The 16757-nt window shown below is 47.6% G+C and overlaps 1 protein-coding gene across 3 annotated transcripts in view; it reads right to left on the minus strand.

Moving 5' to 3' along the window:
* LOC146809665 (sulfotransferase 2B1-like) overlaps positions 1-16757 on the minus strand; it is a 641816-nt gene that overhangs the window by 113267 nt on the left and 511792 nt on the right. The gene's annotated exons all lie outside the window — the stretch shown is intronic.

Below are 16757 nucleotides of genomic sequence, written 5' to 3' on the forward strand. Positions count from 1 at the left end.
TGCAGAGCTGATCTAAAATACAGAGACGGCTACGTATATCTTCGCCGTCTTAATTGGTATTTGTTTGTACTGTCGTTTGTAAATAAACAGCTTGCACACAGAGCTAATATAACCTGCTCTATTCTCTAATGTCCACTTGTATTCATCAGAATTTTTTTTTTAAACTGATAAACATATGAAATACAGGGCAGAATACAAATTTCATCCTATAAACATGACATATTACAAATGGATGTTTAAAAAAAGGTAAATACTTATGTGCAAAGAGCGCTTGTGTGCTAAGAACGCAAGTAATGTGCAAATTCACCATTGAACACGTTGAAGCGGTTCAAATACCTAGTTATGTGAAAAACATCACTATACATTTGTGAAAATACAGCTATATTATAGTGCAAATAGAGAAATGCAAAATGAGATGTTATAACAGGTTCAAATACCAACTTATGTGCAAAACATCGCTACACAAATGTGCAAATGCAGCTATATTGATGTACGAATAGGTTGAAACAGGCACTCTATGTAAGGATGACCAGTACCTATATCCATATTTATGCAAAGCTAAGCATATTTTCAATGTTCACATATTGTTCTATTGATTTTATTTGATGATATTATGGCCAGAGGGTGGTTGTCATACAGCCAGAACAACACTTATCGAAGCACTGAATGTGCCTATAGTGTGCAACAGTGCAATAATAGTGCATAAGTGCTCAGAAAAAGGAGTTTAAAAAGTTGCTAACTTGTGCTACAAACAGGATATATGGCGGCCATACTCCCTATAGAAAAAAATTAATTTAACATAGGAGTATCCATAGGTTCGGCCTCAATAATCTAAGGTGGTAAATCAAAAATCATACTTTGGATAAATCCTTATACTATCTACACCTAGATAACAGACTGTCATAAAAAAAAAACTACGGTCAACCAGATGGCTAGAGGTCATGAAATATCAAATTATGCGAGTGAAACGAGATTCCTCTATCCATATAATATTTCATGATCAATAAAGGGCAAAGAATGAGGAAAAAAAAAGAAAAAGAGAAAAAAAGAAGAAAAAGAGAAAAAAACACTACAGAAAAAAACACTACAGAAAAAATGCAGAAACAGAGCGAGAACACTATCCAGAAAATCAGCTTGGAAAATCTACAAATGGATCTCCTGGAGAAAAATACCTCCATAGCTGTTATAAAAATGCTTCCTAGAGTGGGATCTACAGATGCCACATAGGCTGAAATGGTTTGAATAATAGTCCACACCTATAAAAAGTTGTATAGGTCTTCACCTATGTTGAGACCCGTTGGGGACTTACTGTCAAGCTCCACTATATAGCGTGACTCTAGCTGACGCAGTGCTTTCTCCCTATTACCACCCCTCTTGCATGGTGCCAAGGCATCAATAACAAAATACTGTAAACAGTTCAAATTGTTATTCTGTACGGCTTTAACATGCTGGGCCACTAGGTAGGCCTGGTCAGAGTTCACTATCGCTCTGAGATGTTGAAGGATCTGCACATGCACCTATAGTTTAGTGCTGCCTACATAGCATAGATTACAACTGCATTTGAGGACGTAGACAGCAAACTCCGTTCTACAGGTGTAGTGGGCCTTCTGAGCGATAGGTTCATCTGAAAAAGGTGTCAAGTAAGTGGCAGTATTGGTGCCAAACTTACAGGCTCGGCATGAGCTGCACCTAAAGAATCCCTTACGGGGTGACAGCCAGCTTGCTGTTACATTGGTTTCTGGGCTATTTTGCACTAGCTCGCTGCGTACGCACGTCTAAAGGTTACTGTTGAAGTGGTGGGAACAACCTCTTAAGGTAAGATCAGTGAGAACAATTGGCCATTCTCTCTTGATGATATTTTTAATGCGTTTAGCTTGCCTGCTGTAACCTGTGACTAGCCTAATTTCTAAATTTTCACCAGCCTCCTTATCACATAGATAATCATCTTCTTGCTGAAAATTCCTATTGGGATCTAGAAGAGCTGTACGATTGATGGCATTTGCTTTCCTCATGGCCATTTCTAGCCTGCCTGATGTATAACCTCTGGCTTTCAATCTCTTCTTAGCCTCCAAGTGGTGATATTGTCTGGCTTCTAGAGTGCTACATGCTCCGTGTATGCGAATGAACTCGCCATAGGGGATACTAGCTATAGTGTGTGGTGCATGAAAACTCACTGCATGTAACACCATGTTACCCGATGTAGGCTTTCTGTACAAACCGGTTTCAGTCCTACTATCTGCTATTCGTACTTGAATGTCAAGAAAATTTGTGACAACACAGTCAATATTAGCAGTAAAATGTAGGTTTAACACATTATCATTGATGTTATCAACAAATTGGTTAGCTTGCTCGTCTGTTCTTCGCCATACAATGAACACATCGTCTATGTATCGCCAGAATTTGACAATATGTTTAGACAATACAGTGGCATGCTGTACCTTGAGGACATGCTCCTCCCACCAGCCAACGTGGAGCCCCGCGTAGCTAGGGGAGAAGCATGCCCCCATAACAACTCCTCTTAGTTGCTGAAAGACCGCGTTATCAAACATAAAAACATTGTTGTGGGGACACCAATGAATCATTCTAATCAACATTTGACTATGGCGGTACATTTCAATAGGTCTCATGCCCAAATAAAATTCCACTGCTCTCATTCCATCAGGGTGGGCAATGCTCGTGTACACTACAAAGCTGATATGTCCATTGTTAAAAAATGATATTCTTTAGACCATTCACAGTTATTAAGTTGATGCAAAAAATCTGTAGTGTCTTTAATGTATGCCGGAAAACTCGTGACAAATTCCTGGAGATAAAAGTCAATATATTTAGATGTATTCTCGAAGGCACTATTAATGGATGACACAATAGGTCTCCCCGGAACAGGTATTTCCTTTTTATGTATCTTTGGTATGAAATAGATGTTTGGTAAGGTTGGAAAATCTTTGTTGAGAAACAAATTTGTCTCTAGAGATGAGACCTTCCCTTCTCCATTCGTTTAGTTCATCCTTATAGTTTTTTTGAATCGTATTTACCGATGCCATGTTGATTTTCTTGTAGCAAACCTCATTGTTGAGGTGGCAATATGCCTCTTTAATGTATTCTTTCTTATCCCAGAGCACAATATTCCCACCTTTATCCGATTTATTGATTACAATGGTGTTATATATATATATATATATATATATATATTCACTGAAAAAACCATAGGCTTTAGGGAAAGCTATAGTTAGTTGGACATTTCACTCGTACAAAACCAGAGAAATTCCCCTGTTATAGATAGTTCAGCTAACTATAACTCACGCCCCTGAAATGCACTACTGATGACATCACATATTACATCACTCATGACATGGTCAGTGACATCACTGATAACATCACTGATGACATCACTGATGACATCTCAAATGACATCACTGATGGCATCATCCAGTGACTGTGTGTTTCTGTAAGTTTAAATATGTTTAATATATATTGGAAAAGGTGTATTGAAGAATAAGTGGGTGTATACATGTCTGAATGGATGATTTAGTAGGTGCGTGACTGACTCTATAAGTGAGTGATTAAACGTATCTTACTGAATGCATGAGTTAGTGACTAAACTGTGTGAATGTCCGTATCCATCTGACTGTTGGTGTGTAAGCGGCTGCATGGGTTTGTGAATAGCTGCATGAGTGTCTATATGGGTTATTGATTGGTTTCCTGAGTATATGTATGGGTGCCTGAGCGTTTGTGTGCGGGGGTGTGTGTGACTGTGCGAGTGGGTAATTCACTGGGTGCATGGTTTAAAGAGTGCATCTGTGATGGACTGTATGGGTGGGTGAATGTGTGTATGGGTGTGTTAGTGAGTGAATGTATATCTCAGTGGTACATGTGTGAGTAACTACATAGGTGAAAGGCAGTATATATGTGTGTTGGAGTATATAAATGGCTATAAATGAGAGTGTGTGATTGTGAGAGTGGCTGTATGGGTGAGTGTGTGCTTGCATCAGTGATTGTATAAGAGCGTAAGAATGTGCTAGTATTAGTATGAGTAAGTGAGCTTGTGTGTGTATGACTTTATAGGAGAGTAAATGGCAGTGTGATTAATTGTTTGCATGACTGACTAGGTGTGTGAGTACCTCTATGGATGAGTGGCGGTGTGTGAGTGTCTCTATAGGTGTATGAGTGCATATGATAGTCCTGTACTGAGTGACCATAAATATGAGTGACTGTACGGATGAGTGAGTGGATGTGTGTGTAAACCTAAGAATCAGTGAGTGGATATGTAGTTATTGGTTTTGGAGTGTCTATGGTTTTGAGAATGGCAGTCTGTAATTTAGAGTGGGTGTATCAAAGGTTGTATTAGGGGTTGAGAAGATGCATCAAATTATCACATGGATGATGTCATCAGTGATATCATCAGATATGTCATTTGAGATGTTATCAGTGATGTCACTGACCATGTCATGAGTGATGTAATATGTGACGTCATCAGCAGTGCATTGCGGGGGCGAGAGTTATAGTTAGCAGAAAGAGGCCTTGTTGCAAAATCATCCTTTGCCCACAACTTTTTCAGACGGGTACTGGGGGTAACTGACTCTGACTAACCAGGACCGGAGCCAGTACTATGCTAAAAGACACTTAGAATACAGTGAAAACACCTACATACACTAGGCAACACTATGCGTTGGGGTACCCATGTGATTGGCATGACCTCCTCTGTAATGCCCTAGTACATAATAGGGCAGGGGGATTAAAATTACCTCTAAATCAGAGGTACAAATATATGCTACTTTAACTAGTAGTCACGTTTGCAGAGTGGTAGAGAAAGGGGGCCATGGCCTCCAAAGACATTTTAGCAATCCCACTGAGTGAGACTTACTGGAGGTAACAAGAGGGGTAGTTGGCCACCAAGGACATCCTTGGGGGCGAACTTCCCAAACTATTACCTCCAGTCAGTCCCACATAGCAGCATTGGTAAGTACTCGTACCCGGCCATGCCCACTTTGCCCACCAAACGCGCTGCCTGGCACGCTCTTGGTTGGGGATTGAAGTCCCCTTCACTGCTGAGGGTCCTTTAGGGGCCAACTAGCCTACCTTTTACCTCCAGTAAGCCCCATGCAGTGGGATTGGTGAGAGGTAGACAAAGGCCATGCCCCCTTTTTCCACCACTCTGCAAACTTGCCCCCTAGTGTGTTGTAAGTTGTCCCCCAACATACAACGTGCTAGGGGGCGGTCCCTGGGGTCCAAGTAGCCCACTAGGTACCTCCAGTAAGTGCCATAGAGCTGCATTGCAGAGATGTCTAAAAAGGGGCATGGCTTGGACCACCTCTCTGCAACGCAATGCAGTGGCGCTTACTGGAGGTACATGGTGGGCTCATTGGCCACCAGGGACCCTCAGGATTGAAGAGGAATTAATTCCCCACCTTAAAACGCGCCACAGGGCATGTTTGCACACAGGTCAGCTCAGGCCCCACCCCTTCCCTTCACCACTGTGCAAACGCACCCCATGGTGTATTTTAAGTTAGGGGATTAAGTCCCCTTTAATCCTGAGGGTATGCTGGGGTCCAACTAGCCCACCAGGTACCTCCAGTAAGCGCCACAGAGCTGCGTTGCATAGAGGTGTAAAAAGGGGCGTGACCTGGACCACCTCTCTGCAACGCAGTGCAATGGCGCTTACTGGAGGTACCTGGTGGGCTAGTTGGCCCCCAAGGACCCTCAGGATTTAAGAGGAATTAATTCCCCTACTTAAAACGTGCCACAGGGCATGTTTACACACATCTCACCTCAGGCCCCGCCCCCTCCCTTCACCACTGTGCACAAAGGCACCCTGTGGCGCATTTTAAGTTGGGGGATTAAGTCCCCTTGAATCCTGAGGGTCCCTGGGGTCCAACTAGCCCACCAGGTACCTCCAGTAAGCGCCACAGTGCTGGGTTGCAGAGAGGTGTAAAAAGGAGCGTATCCTCAGACCACCTCTCTGCAACGCAGCCCTGCGGCGCATACTGGAGGTACCTGCGTGGCCCCCCTCCTCAGGCCAATTATGGCCATGGGAACCGCATCCCCTGGGGCCGGCCTGCCTTTAAAAACAAAAAATTGTACGGTAGGGGGGCCGCGTGGCCCCCTTCCCGGGCCACTTCTGGCCCCGGGGACCCCATCCCACTGGCCGGCCTTATACGTTGGGGACCATGGGGGGACCCCAATTCCCCAAGGTCCCACCGGCTCCCCGCCACCTGTTGGAGCTAGCATTGCTTTCCGATAAGGGGAGCTGCTGACATGCAGCTCCCCTTATAGAAAAGCAATTCTGCTTTGCTTCATTGAAGTGAGAGCAGATTTCCCTGCTCTCGCTTCAAAGAAGCAAAGCAGTTTGCAATGACAGGGGGAGCTGCGTGGCTCCCGCCCTGTCATTGCAAACAGCAGTGTCCCCAGTGGGCACCCCAGGACACCGCAGGAGCCGGCCCTGGGGGGTGGTGGTCCCCAGGGCCATCACAGGCTCCAGAAGGGGTGCCACACAGCCCCCCTCCCATCACATGAACAGCCCCAGGGGAGGTGGCAGTCCCTGGGGCATGTGGGAGGCTCGAGCCCCCACACAGGTTCTTTAAAAACCAAAAAATCCCCGGGGGTGGCGGTCCCCGGGGCTGCAGGGGCCATGTGCCCCCGCTCATATTTAAAAAGCCCCAGGGTGGCGCTCCCTGGGGCTTGGGGGGCCGTGTGCCCCCAACCCACATAAAAAAACCCAGCCCCGGGGGTTGGCGGTCCCCGGGGCTGTGGGGGGTCGTGAGCCCCCCACAAATATTTAAGGAAAGCCCCGGGGGATGGTGGTCCCCGAGGCTGCGGGGGTCTCCCTGGGCCCCCGCAATTACAATTTTGCATGCCCCCGGGGCTTGGCCCACCCGGGGGCTAAATAATAACGAAGCGCGGGAGCCCACGCTTCATTTTTTTTTTTTGGGCCAAAATATGCGCTGGGTGCGCGAATTTCGCCGATTTAAAAAAAAAAATGCTTTTTTGGGCCCTGAGCAGGCCTAGGGGATCAAGGTGTTTCTACCCAGCCAACTTTTCTTTTTTTTCACCTTTGTTTCCCCTGTTGGTAGAACTGAGTCACAAGATGGCTGCCAACACTTCCTGGTTTGGAGTGTTGACAGCCAATTAGAATAAATCTCATGGTCGGGAGGGTGCACAGATCCACCGTGCCTCTAGATATCAAAACTTTTATTTTTAGATTTTCTCTGCAAATACTGAATGGATTTACACCAGGCAAGGGCGCTTTCTGAACCACGCACTACCTTTTTGCCAAATTTGGTGTAATTCCATTCAGCAGTTCGAGCTGTAGCCATGTCTAAAGTTTCCTATGGGAAATTGATTTTCCGACCTCTTTTGGTGAAAATAGCACCAAAAAAGTACAAAATGCCAATTCGGGATATCTGGTTGCGCCAAACCAGGATAAAGTCACAAGTTCAGGAACGACACCTGGTGGCCCCACGTCCTCGGAAGCCCCTCTACCCACACAGACAACGCTCGCAACCTGGGAATCATCCTGGACTCAAAGCTCAAAATGGACCGCCAGATCAACTCCGTCTCGTCCTCCTGCTTCCACACCCTCCGCCTCCTAGGTAAGACCTTCAAATGGATCCCCCTCGAACACAGAAAGACCATCACTAACGCCCTGGTCACCAGCAAGGTCGACTAAGGCAACGCACTCTATGCCGGAATAAACAAAAACCTCAACCGTAAGTTACAGAACATCCAAAACGCCACCGCAAGACTGGTCCTCAACCTACCAAGACACTGCCACATCTCCCAGCACCTGTGCACACTCCACTGGCTCCCCATCGAAGCTAGTCACCTTCAAGATGCTAACCCATGCTCACAAGGCCCTCCACGACACCGGACCATCATACCTGAACAGCCGTCTCAAATTCCATGCACCCCAAAGGACCCTACGATTAGCCCATCTCTCCTATGCTGTGGTCCCCCGCACCAGAAAGACCAGATCGGGAGGCCGCTCCTTCTCCCTCTGTGTGGCCAGAGCGTGGAATGACCTTCCGCTACACCTCAGACAGACAACATCGCTCCCCATCTTCGCAAGAAACCTCAAAACCTGGCTTTTTGTCAGACCCCCTGCTTGATGGACTGGAACCTGTGACCCCCCCCCAGCGCCTTGAGACCCTTACGGGTGAGTAGTCGCACTTAACAACCACCTGATTGATTGATTGACCATGATGGAGTGCGGGCTGGCTACAGGGACCCAGTTAGGCTAGCTGAACAGAGTACCTTAAATCCTGGTTGCAAATCGTTGCTTGGATCTACACTGAAGATGCGTCGCACAGCTGAAGCTATGCATCAGTTCTGAGATGCGGTGAGGCTGCGGTGTAAGGTCCTTTTGAGTCATCGTAGAGGATGCAAACAACAGGGCTTGTGCTGTGAAGTCGGTCGTCGGGGATGCATCAGTTCCAAGGAGCAGCAAGGCTGCAATGCAGAGTCAGGCGTCACTGTTGAGGGTGCCATTGAGGAGCGGTGGGAGGACCTGGGCTGTGGATGTGCTGTGGATGTGCTGTGCCGTCAGAGCAATGCATCAGTTCTGAGGACTAGAGGAGTGGCACGAGTCTTTGCAACAAGTCGAATCCGCGCAGCAGCAATGCATCAATTCTGCTCAGTGATGTGCCGGTGAGCCAAGGAGATGCATCGGTTCTGCTGGGGGATGCACCGGCAAGCAGATTAGGCCCACTTCCAAAGGTCCAGGACTAGGGTGCCACCACTTGACAGGGTAGACTCACAGATTGCAGAGTCCAGGTGCAAGTGCAAGGTTGTTGGAAGCCGGTTATGTCCCTGAGGCTTCAGGTCAGGAAGCAAGCTGTTAGAAATGGGATTTCTGGATTGGCTAGGGCTTGTGCCAAAGCCAGGCAGAAACCACCACTCTAAGTCAGGGCTGGGGAATTACACGCCAAAGATAACCCCTGCTCACCCCCTTGGTAGCTTGGCACGAGCAGCCAGGCTTATCCCGGAGGCAATGTGTAAAGTGTTTGCACACGCACACAGCAACAACACCCAAGGCCCACCACAAAAGAAACTCCACACAAGGTTATATATAAAAATAGCCTTTGTATTATGCCAAAACATATTAGATAATATTCACACAATTTACACTGTGCCAACTGGCACTGGGCAGAATTTACAGGGGACTATTTACACAAGACAGGGCCACGTGGACCACTGTCAGAATTAGCACACATTACTAATTGTAGATGTAAAACATATATCAACTGTAACACAAATTATCACTGTAGAGCACAACCAGTAACTACTGGTAAAAGGTAAGTACACCCTACGCAATCCTAAACACCTTAGGCATATATCACGCAGGGAGCCATGAACTCACTGGCACAACCTATACTAGGAAAAACCATCTCCTATGCATAGACCCAGTTAGAAATAAAAATAAGCATAAAGGCAATGCACAATAAATGTAGAACAAATCAGAAATGTAGCGCACAACCAGTAATTACCGACGCAATAATGACTCCAGCATTATCACCTTAGGCCTAAACACATTAGGAGGCATCAATACATTATGCACAAGCACCATCATAAACACGGGATGCCATAAACTCCTAAGCATAAATCACATTAGACCTGAATCATATTTAGCCAAAACCACAGTAGCATGAACACACTATGTAATAAAACGCTGCATCATAGAAACACTAATTAGGTGCATACATCACCTTAGCGTAATTTGCTGAACTGACCCCCAGGCCACCTGGCCTCTTACTGGGGCTCAAGTGCGCTATGACCCAAAAATGTCAGGGCATAAGCGGGGGCCTTCTTCTGGCCTCTGGGACAGCGGAAAGCAATGTGCCCCCAGCGCAGGGGGGGGCGAGGGAGTGTATCTCACTCCGTTCTCGTGTGGTCCAAAACGACTGCCCCACGTTGCAGCTGGCCGCTCTCTCTCGCGGTGCAGCTGTGGGCAAAGCAAGCACGGGCGCTACGGTGCCTCCAGGGAGCACCAACTTGGCAAAGGGGTGGAAAACAAATGCCCCCAACGTTGGAGTCCCGCTCGGGGGACTCGTGAGGCCTAAAACAAAATGTGCCCCAAATCACGTTGGAGCCTCTCGGGGGCTCTGAAATAGTGAAAACGCTGCGCGTAGCAGAGGAGTGACCCGCGGGGATGCCCGCACTCACTGGCTGCTTGGGAGGCGGCGTCTCCTCTCTGCGGCGTCACCTGTCTGCGGCGGTAGGGGAAGCTCTCTCCCCTCGGCTTCCTCCCGGCCCCTCACAGTAGCGGGCCGGACTCTGCCACAGGCAGGGCTCTCTCCTAGCACGGGAGCCCCGCGGCCTCACACGCTGCTTCCTTTTTACTCGTTCACTTCTCTCCCGCATACGTCCCAGCGTGGGGTAGGCTCCCGCCTGGGTCTTCCTCTGCCGACACTACTCTTCTGGCCCCGCCGGTAATTGGGCGGGGTTTTCTTCACTTCCGGGTCGATGCGAGCAGCGCGCCGGCCCTGAAGGTTTCGGCGCCTGTAATACAATGCAATTTTAAAATGCGGGGTGGGCTCCCGCAAAGAGCACACTGCGGGGTGGGTCCCTGCCCTAAAGGCACAGATGCGGGGTGGGCTCCCGCTCGGTTTTTAAGTATCCGGTAATCCAAAAGTGGGGGAATCCCTACAACGTACAGCTTCGTGCTGCAGGCCCCCAGCAGTCCTCCTGGGGCAGAAACAAAGCGCTTCTCAGTACCAGGGTCAAGTGCTTCGCCAGAAAGAGAAAAGCGCTTCCAGGCGCTGCGACCCCAAAGTCCAGGGAAAGTCGGTTAGGATGCAGGGGGGCAAAGGCTGGGCCCAGGGGCCAGCTCACAGGGCCCTCCAGCATGGAGGCAGTCCCCAGTGGCGGTCTCTCCTGGCACCCAGCAGCAGCAGGCCCCCCTCCAGTTAGGATCAGCAGAGCAGAACCCTTTACATGGGGTCACAGCCCCTTTTTATACACATAATCCTTTGTCTCAGGCTGCAGGGTTAAGGAAAACCAGATGCAACTGGTTTTGGAGCACTCTGTTGTGCTCAGCCCCTCTCCCCATTCACTGGACAGGCTAGGGACATCAGTCGCACCACAGGGGGCGGAGCCAGCATTGTGTAGGGAAAACCCAGCCCTATTCAGGTCCCAGGTGTACTCCTCCCTACCATCAGCATGCAGATCTCTCCACCCACCACCGGGGCAGACCCATCCTGACTCCTGGAGCCAGGCACACCAGCCAATCACCAGTCAGACAGTCACTTCACATGTATTCCACAGATGTGCCAGCTTCTAGAAGTGGCACTTCTGCACTAGACACACTAACGCCGCACACATCATCGCGCAGCATTCAATCTCACGAGTTCACACATACCAAACTCGACCCTGCACTCCCCACGCATCAGGAACTACCATGGACACACACATACCCCATGTATTCCTATGGGAGGGCAGGTCAGTCTCACGAAATGTAACACAGAGCGCACGCACTTTACACAGGGACACCGTGCTAAAGTGCCTAGGGGTCTAAAACAACTACCATCAGGTCACATTAAAAGGCAAAAAGTTTTAGGGGTGAACCTGCTAGAAGGGCCAAGTCCAACACAAGCCAACTAGCCTTTGGAAATACTCTGGATTCTGGGTTCAAGAGATTCAGGCCCAGTGCTTCTCACAAATGCAAGAGAGCAGCAGGCAGTAGGTCAGCACCGCAAAGTAGGAGTCCAGCAGAGTGCCGTCCAGCAGAGTGACAGTCCCTCAGCAGCACAGCAGTCCTTCTTTCTTGCAGAGTATTCACAGGTCCTGAAGTGTACTGAAGTGGTGGTGTCTGAGGTCCTACTTTTGTACACAGTTGTGCTTTTGAAGTGGGAAGAAGCTTCTAGAGGTATGTCTTTAAAGTGTACAGATTCCTTGTCTTCCCTGCCCTAGTCCCAGACTAACTACAGGGGGGTATGCAGCCCTTTGTGTGGAGACAGGACACAGCCTATTCAGGTGTGAGGTTGGGCCCAGCTCCTCCTTTCCATCCTGTCAGTGATGGCCATTTCAGTAACACCCAAGCTCCCTCTGAGTGCAGCTGTCTAGGAGAAATCCACAAAGCCCAACAGCTAACTACACCCAGTCATGTGACCAGAGACAGTCTACAGGCACCAAACTTCTAGGGAAATAAACTGCTAACTTTATAAAAGTGGCATTTTCAGAACAGTAATTTAAAATCTGACTTCACTATAAATTAGGATTTTAGATTAGGATTCTGCAGACACCAAACTTGAGCCAGTCATCACTTCCCATTTGGAAGTTACACTTATAAAATGTAATAAGGTAATCCCCATGTTATCCTATGGTAGAGATAGGCCTTACAGGAGTGAAAAACAAATGTGAGAGTTAAAGCACATGTCAAACATTTTAAATACATGGCACCCTGCCATCTGAGCCATCCTGGGCCTACTTGTGGCTTATAGGGTGGCTACGTGTGGCAATAGGGTGGCTTAATGTTTTAAAAAGAAGGTTCGGGCCTAACAAAAGGTTTATTTTTAAATGGCAGTTTAAAAAGCACACACAAACTTTACAGAGGCAGGCCTGAGACATGCTTAAATTGCTACAAAAGAAGGCGGCATAATCCGTGCAGGAGGCCGCTAGAAGCATTTAATTTACAGGCCCTGGTTACATATAGTACGTATAAGTAAATTGAATATGCCATTGGATATCAGCCAATATTACCATGTTGAGAGGAGAAAGTGCATGCACTTAAGCACTTGTTAGCAGTGGCAAAGTGAACAGAGTCCTAAGACCAGCAGAAAAGGAATTAAGCAAAACATAGGAGGAGGAAGGCACAATGTTTGGGGATGACTCTGCAGAAAGGGCCAGGTCCAACATGACTCCCCTCCAGTCTAAAGCCAGGGGAGACTTATCAATATCCTGATGGACTACCCTGCTTTGGCGATAGAACATGGACAATGGCCCTGTACTGCAGGGGTACTTGTCAGTTCTACTCCCCTCTGAACTCAGTTTAACCCATTTGTCTGTACTCTCCTGAGTCGCTGAACTGACCCATAGGGAACCCTTCTCTTCACCTATGGACCCCATCCAGGCAGCTCTTAACCTTAAATTGTTCACAGATTCATCATAGTAGTCAGACAGTACCACTATGGTCCACAAAGTGATGTGGCCCATTCTACCTTTTGGATCAGACTTCTGTCCCCAACCTGAAGAATACTTTGCCCACAAGGAAAGCAACCAACCAATCCCACTAACAGCTGTCGGGAGTCAGGCCCCAATCCATCCACTGACAGATAAAGGAGTTCCCAATGGACTCCTGAGATTTCTTAGACCTATGAAGGTGTCTCAAAATGGGGTGCAGTAGCCCTAGGTGTTTTGCACCCTACTTCATCTCTACCACCAGTTCAGGGGTGGTATTCTGAGACTACTCAGTCCAGGTCATGCACCCTGTGGCTGAACAGGGGATGGGGGGGGAGTCCACCCTCATCTAGGCCCTCCATCTCCATTCCCGTACCCTCCGCATTGGAATGGTACCTCCCGAAAACTGAACTATCAGTGTGCCCTGGGTAGCCACCCTTCTTAGTTCTCCTGACAACTTATTCCCCAAAATGCAGTCCATGGGCATCAGGGGATTAATGTTGACCCTCCTCTAGGTCACCTCCCCACACCACTCCAGGAATACATAAGTCCTGAACATAGGCCTACAGTACCTTACACATCTAGGCGGTGTACTGCTGTGCAGAAAATAGCTTTTTCACTACCATGGTCTGGTTATCCCCATGTCCCTAAGAGCAGTGGCAGGGATCTCGTTGACTTTCACCTGGTGCTAGTGATGACTGCCACTCTCAGGGATATGAAGCTGACCCTCTTGGTCTATCACCCATCCAAGGGAGATCAAAACATAGTCTATGACCTGCCTTTTAGGACTACTTACCCCTAAGGTCACATTGGCCAACTCTGTAGAGGTCCAACCAGTGGGGGGTTACTTTAGGCTGACAGGGTCCCCCTGCTTATGTCCTACCTGGGAGCACTCAAAGCAGTGGGGTTGGAATGGGGTGTTCTGGGCCACCACCCATTAGAACCATCCGCTGTTTCTCAGATGGGACCTGGGAACCCTTTCCTCCCCCTTACTCTGGGACTTGTCCAGGTCATCTTTAACCTTCCCCTCACTCTGCTTAGGTTTACCTGAACCACCCTTCTTGGGGTCACTCCCAGGTACCTTCTTTGGCACTCTGGTACCGACCAAGAGGGTTGCCTCCTCGGCAAGCTTCCTGGGGTCAGTCAGCTTGCTGTCAACTAGGTGCTGGCACAGCTCTGTAAAACAGGGACTGAGCATGTACTCCCTCAACATCTCATTTTATAACCCATTGCAATCATTAACACTCCTACCTCACACCCAGCCACTCAGTTCCATGCTGGAGTAGTCTTCAAAATCCACCCATGACTTTTAGGGGAGCTTCTGACTGTCTCTGAACCGTTGGTGGTCATTTTTGTGGGTCAGCCCAAACTTAGCAATCAAGATCGCTTTCGTGAGGGAGTACCTGGTTTGGTCCCCAACCTTTAATATAAGAAGTGTGTCCCATCTCACTATAGGCATAGGTTTCCACAAACCACCACTGTAATGCTCTTCTGGGATCTTGTGAACTCTCAGGGCTACCTCGTTGGCAGAAAACCATTTGTAGATATTTATTTATTTAGAGAATTTATAGAGCGTGCAGCTAACCAAAAGGGTCTCCCGGCGCTAGAGCAAAACAGCCACAGGGTGCATAAGCCCAAAGCGAATCCATTAGCCCATTAGGAGCAGTTGGAGAGCAACGTCTTCAAATTCTTACAGAACAAGAGTAGAGAGTGATAGTTCCTAAGAGGTAAAGGAAGGGAGTTCCAGAGTTTTGGGCCCAAGTATGCAAAGGAGTGACGCTTCATGTGGGCCGAGTGAAACCTGGGCATGGTGCATAGGACAAGGTTTGCTGATCTCAGCGGCTGGGTGGGGACATAAGGTAATACCAGACCTTGGATATATGTAGGGGCGAGGCCATGCCTAGCTCGGAACATGTAACACTAGGCTTTAAATTGAATACGTTCAATGACCATGAGCCAGTGAAGCTTATGGAGCAAGGGAGAGACAGAAGTATGTCTAGGCAGTTGAAAGAGAAGGCAGGCAGTAGCATTTTGGATGATCGGAAAGTGGCGGATCACTGATTTATCTGCGCTCAGGCATAGGACATTTCCATAGTCCAATCTGGACGTTATCAAGGCCTGTAAAACTGTGCTTTGGGTATTCAGAGGAATCAGTCGGAGAACTTTCTTGAGCCATTTGAGAGTGAAAAAACTAGAGGCTGTGAGTTTTGAGATCTGCTGCTTAAGTGAAAGTTCTTATCAATAATAAAGCCAAGATTCTTGACTTTATCAACCAGTATAGGTAAGAGTACCAGGGAGGTCGGCCAGTGTTTAACTCCCCAGAGTTCGGGATTTTTGCACAGAATCATGAATTCAGTTTTTTTGCCATTAAGCTTTAAGGCATTTCTGTTCATCCACCGGGTCACATTAGTCAGGCCTTGCCTAAGTGGGGACAAATCTAAGTTCTGTGCATTAGAAAGTGAGAAAATAATCTGAGAGTCATTAGCATAGGAAAACAGAGACCAGACTCCTCAATCACGTCCATCAGAGGGCAGACGTAAATGTTAAAAAGCAGGGGACTCAAAATGGAGCCCTTCGGAACCCCTGAGGGCAGCGAGAAGGTCTTGGATGTGTTATTGGTTGATGAGACCTGAAAAGTAGTATCTTTCAAGAACGAGGACATCCATCTTAGTACCAAGTCCACAATGCTTAGCACCTCCAATCTGTCCAGTAAAATAGAATGTAGAACTGTGTCAAAAGCCACACTTAAATCCAAAAGGATAAGTGTGGCTGTCCCACCAACGTCCAGTTCTTGCCGAAGGAGATCAGTGACTCCCAGTCAGGTAGATTCCGTACTTTGGCCTGCCCTAAAGCTGGACAGAGATGGATGGAGCATATTGCAGGAAGTAATGAAGGAGGCGAGAAAAGTGTTGATATGCTTTTCAGGAATCTAAGAAAAGGCAGGGAGGAGAGAGATAGGCCGAAAATTGGCCCAACAAAGGGGGTCAAGACCATCCTTCTTGAGCAGAGGATGTACTACAGCATGCTTCAAATTCTGGGGGATATGGCCCATACTCAGAGAGGAGTTGAGAAGATCAAGAATTATTGTAAGGGCTGCATCGTCAAACAATCTACGTTTAGACAGAGTAAGGGGGTCTAGCAGAGAGCCAGACTAAATGGTGTCTAATAATGTATGCAACGATGCTAGATCCAACGGGAGCCAGGCTTTGTTTTCCAAGGATTCTTCAGGCTTGTCTTTGGGCTTGTAAGCAAGAGAATTTAAGGCTGAAAAGTCAAGTGCAATCTTATTGTCAGTTTAAATGGGCTGTTAATTCTTTGCCTGAATCTGTTTCAACCTCCATTGCTAGAGTGATTTCCTCTCTGCCTAGGATTGGAGGCCAGGCTGATTTTTCCCAACCAAAAAACCTTATATGTATTAGTTTAAATTGTCTGTTCCATAGTGAAATTTTACCTTGATTACCATTCCTGTTTATAAGCAGGACATGCTGTAGCATTGCAATGCATGCTGACTATGTGTTCGTACATTTCACTGCTATTCTAATCAACATGTTTGCTCTCAACGCCACGACCTTCCACTCCACACAATTCAACTCACCATGTTTTCATTCCACAAAATTCGAAAATAAACCACATAATTCAAGGTAACAGCA

The sequence above is a fragment of the Triturus cristatus genome, chromosome 7, assembly GCF_964204655.1.
Source record: "Triturus cristatus chromosome 7, aTriCri1.1, whole genome shotgun sequence".
Classification (NCBI taxonomy): domain Eukaryota; kingdom Metazoa; phylum Chordata; class Amphibia; order Caudata; family Salamandridae; genus Triturus; species Triturus cristatus.